The sequence below is a fragment of the Globicephala melas genome, chromosome X (assembly GCF_963455315.2).
Source record: "Globicephala melas chromosome X, mGloMel1.2, whole genome shotgun sequence".
Taxonomy (NCBI): Eukaryota; Metazoa; Chordata; class Mammalia; order Artiodactyla; family Delphinidae; genus Globicephala; species Globicephala melas.
The window spans coordinates 114,407,239-114,411,617 of record NC_083335.1 but is presented as its reverse complement, the minus strand read 5'-3'; positions in this window follow the sequence as shown (position 1 = coordinate 114,411,617).

Sequence of the window (4,379 nt, the reverse complement as noted above, 5' to 3'; positions counted from 1 at the left end):
GTCTGCGCTCCTTCTTTCCTGAGCTAAAGTACCGTGGGGGGGGGGAGGGGGAGGGGACCGGGCAGGGGCCTGGCGCAGGTAATGGGGAACATCAAAAGGTGATTGTTAACTAAGGAAAACCAGCTCTCCCAACTTCAGGAATGTAGCGCTTTTCTTTGTATGCGAAGATGCCAGAGTCTGGGCTCACTGAAATCCTTCCTTTAATATGCACCTCAGCTCTCTGGGGCCTGCATTCTGTATTTGCATATCCTGAGTTCCTCAGGGCCCGCGGCTCACACTGGAGGGCTGCAAGTGCTGATGACTGGGACGTCCTTTGTTTACTGAGATGGCAAGAAATATTCCATTTCTCACAGGCTTGAGGGGCACAGTGAAAAGAGTAGGAGAATCTCACTCGGCATGTAATTTAGCTTATATATATATATATATATATAATACTTATATTTAACTGTGCTAATAGAGGCTCTCAAGTCCAATCAACTCGTACTACTGCCCTCTGTGTATTAATTTCATCAATATCATATGATAAATGCCTATAAAATTGGCTTAATCCATTTAAACAAGATAATGATTTTTAAAGGAAACATAATAGAAATATAACAACAAAACCCTTACCACTAAAGGCTGTGTGTGGAACAACCTAAATAAATGTTCCGTTTTTAAAATATTGAAAGATGTATTCAGTAGAAATATCAACAAAAATGAAAAATAATAAGGGCAGCGGAATGCTGAAATGTTCTCTCTTTATCATTAAAGTGGCAGAAAATCATGTATTAGTAGGCACTGGGGGCAGAGGATGCCTGATATTATATCTTTTTCATACTTGTGCAGTTGTTTCAACAAGTAACTTAAAGACAAAATGGAAAAACAAGGAGTTTGTGCCTGAGATCATGTTGGTGTGAAACTAGGGATGGCCACCTTGTCCCAGGTGAGTTAAGTTTACCTGGCCAGGTAGACCGCAGAGCTCCTGAGAAGCCAGGGCTGGAAGTCTTCTGCTGGGTGCCTCTTAGCTTCTGTGACTTGACTGATTGTGAGTCATGTTTCGGGAAAGACCTGATCACAGGAAATGGTTGGGAATAGTGTGATTTGGGGAGCAGCTAACAACATTCATCACGGCTCACGGCCTGAATGAATTTTAAAGAAACAGGAAAACAAATGCTTCTTATGGAATCAGAGAATGTGGGGGCTGGACAATCCCACAAAATGAGGAGCACCCGTCCCATTTTCCAGATGAGAAAACAGAGGCCCAGCAAGGTGAAATCCCTCACCCAAGTTGCACCCGTCACTCCTCCCCACTATATGGTTCATGAAAGCAGGACTCTTCCGGTCGTGATCACTGCTGAACCCCAAAAAGGGCCAGGTATCTAGCAGCTGCTCCAAAAATTTTGGTTGACTGTAGGAACAATGCTATTTCTTTCTTTCTCACTCTTATTCAGGATTATGCCAAGAAATCACCAGGTTGCAATGTAATTCGATAAATGTAACTATTAATTGAGTTTTGTTGTGATGAGGGCTTAGGTTTTGAAGGTAACAGACTTGGTTCAGATCCTGGTTCTGCCACTCAATAGCTGTTTGGCTTTGGGAAAATTACTAAACCTCTCTGAGCTTATTTCCTCCTTTGTAAAGGTGGGGATAAAACTATCTGAGCCAGCAGAGCACCGGCATCAGGGATGTGCACTAAGTTTTGGTCTTTCTCACTCTCCCACTTCTTCTCTCTGTTCTTCCCAGAGAACATGTACAGAAGGATATAGTACTTTTTAAAAAATTAATTTATTTTTGGCTGCGTTTTTCTTTGTTGCTGTGCGTGGGCTTTCTCTAGTTGCAGCGACTGGGGGTTTACTCTTTGTTGCAGTGCGTGGGCTTCTCATTGCAGTGGCTTCTCTTGTTGCGCTTGTTGTGGAGCACTGGCTCTAGGCGAGGTCTTCAGTAGTTGTGGCGCATGGGCTTAGCTGGTCCATGGCATGTGCGATCTTCCCTGACCAGGGCTCGAGCCCATGTCCCCTGCATTGGCAGGCATATTCTTAACCATTACGCCACCAGGGACGTCTGATATAGTACTTTTTCAAAAGGGGTTTTAATTTATTTCAGAAAATATACTTTTTTCTTGTAGAAAAGTTTATTCCACTATAGAAACATAAACACGCAAAACGACTACAAATGCGGTATTATATGGGTTAGATATTATCAGTCACATTTTTTAAGTAACTGGGCAACTGCCAAAGCACTAGCAACTGGGGAGTAAGAGGATTCAAATCTGGGGTGCCGCCCACCCCAATTTCAAGAGCAGGGTGTGTTTTTCAAATCCATGTTTTATATGGTCTTTTTTCTCATCCATCCTCGGTGTCTGTCTTTCTCAAGAAGGCTCAGTTCCTCCGCTTTCACACCCTACCGGCTGGCTGTGCCCCAGCTCCCGCCCTGGAACCTCTGCACACCTCCCTGTGCCTGCTCTCCCTGTGCCTCACCAGCTTTGCTAGGGAGCTGCTGTATCGTGCACTGCTTGCTGTACCCCAGAGTGCCTAGACCCTTCTGGTACATGAAGTACACCCTCATCACCATGAGTGCACGCCCATCCCCTTACCTTATATCCTGCCTCTAAACCAGGCTTGGGAGTGACTACAATGTGCATTCAGCTATGTTAGGTGCCGGGATCAAAGTGAAGTTAACCACCTTTTGAAGTTGCAGTCTTGAGGGGCAGACAGTGATTTAAACTCGGGTCACCTGACTTAAAGGGGGGGCTGATTGATTGAAAGCCAGGGCAGCTGACTTAAAGCCTGCATCCCTCAGCTGCAGGACGAGACCAACTTTGGTGGTGCACGGGTTCGCTCCAAGCCAGCACTGCTGTTCAGGAAGAGCTTCCAGTAGCGCCTTAGTGCAGGGGGACTTGGTGTGTTGTCTTGCCGCTGCCCTCAGAGGGGGGCCACCTGCTCTTCTGGAGGAGAATCAGGGACGGGGAAGTGCAGAGTCCCGGCTGGAGTTGCGGCACCCCTTGTCTGATGGCAGGGAAAGCGGGGCGGGCCTGTGTGGTGTCCTGGGGCTGGACTCACCAGGTCGACTCAGCCTGTCAGCCTCCAAACCTCCCCCCACATACCCCACAAGAGTCTCCAATAATATGTAATTGTGCCTTAGGTTCTCGGTCTTCAAACTCATACCCAGGCTCCCAGGTCCCTTAATTCATCCAATTCCTCTGTGCTCTTTCTTCTATTAGATACAGTCCCAGAGGGAGGGGCTGGGGGATGGGACTGGAGGGACCCTGGCAGCACTGGCCTCAGCTGACTAAAGAGATCTGGGGCCTGCGCTCTGACATATGTGCGAGGACCCTTAAGGCGGAATCGAGGGGGCCAGTTAGAGGCAGTCCTTGCTGCCTCAAGTGATTATGGATCACCATCGGGTGGGGAGCACGCTGAGCCCTGAGAAGTACTGTTAGGAGGACGTGTTCCTCCCTCGGCTTCAAAGACGTGGGTGGGCTACAGGACTCCAGTTCCCCTCCAGCTTCCAGGTCCGACTACACCCCAGCGGGCTTGCAGACCTGGCTTCCTGTCCCAGAACTTGCCAGGCTCCAGGAAGAATCCAGACTGCAGAGATGGTGCCTGAGCGCTCCAGCTTAAGAAGTGCTGTCCCTGGGGACCCAACAGTGGAGGAAGGAAGGGTGAAGGGAGTAGGGGGGTGGGGTAGGGAGGGGTGGCTGCCCTGGGAGACGTTGAGAGAGAAATATCGCCCCCCACACCCCCTGTCCCCTGCAACTGACCCATTGATGCTACAGGATCTCAGGGCCTTTTAGTCAGAGATGCCTCTGCTTCTTCTTTACTCCTGTGTTCAAAACTATGCAAAACCAACTCTTCAGCCTCTTGCTGCAATGCCAGGACTTTTAAAGCACTGTTCTTTCGAAGCACTCATTCCCTAAACTGCAGTTTGGAGCTGTCCCAGCTATTTAAAAGTTTCCTCCTTAAACTGAGCCTAAATCCTACTCTTTTGGAAAAACAACCTTCACTTCAGAGGAGATCGTCTTTTCTGTCCATTCCTTCCTTCTACTTCCCTCTTAAGAACTCCTGTGCTCAAAGAGCTTGGTGATTTATTTTTTGCTTGATGTCAAAAAGAAACCTTCCCCATGCACCCCAGAAAGCTTTCCTGGAACATAGGCGTTTCAAAACCATGACAGTGTTTTGCAGTTAATATACACTGGGTAGACTGCCTAGAAATCCCTCCAAGAGCCAGAGGTGAGCGACACCTTTACTTATTTGATTGGATGCCCTTAAAATTTAGGAAGGTCCCATTCTTATGACCCAGCAGATAAGACAAGAGCCCTGGATGGCTGTGGCTCTGATTATATAACTTCTGGTGATTTTATTTCCCTTGCTGAGCTGCTGCTTCTAGGTTAAATTCAT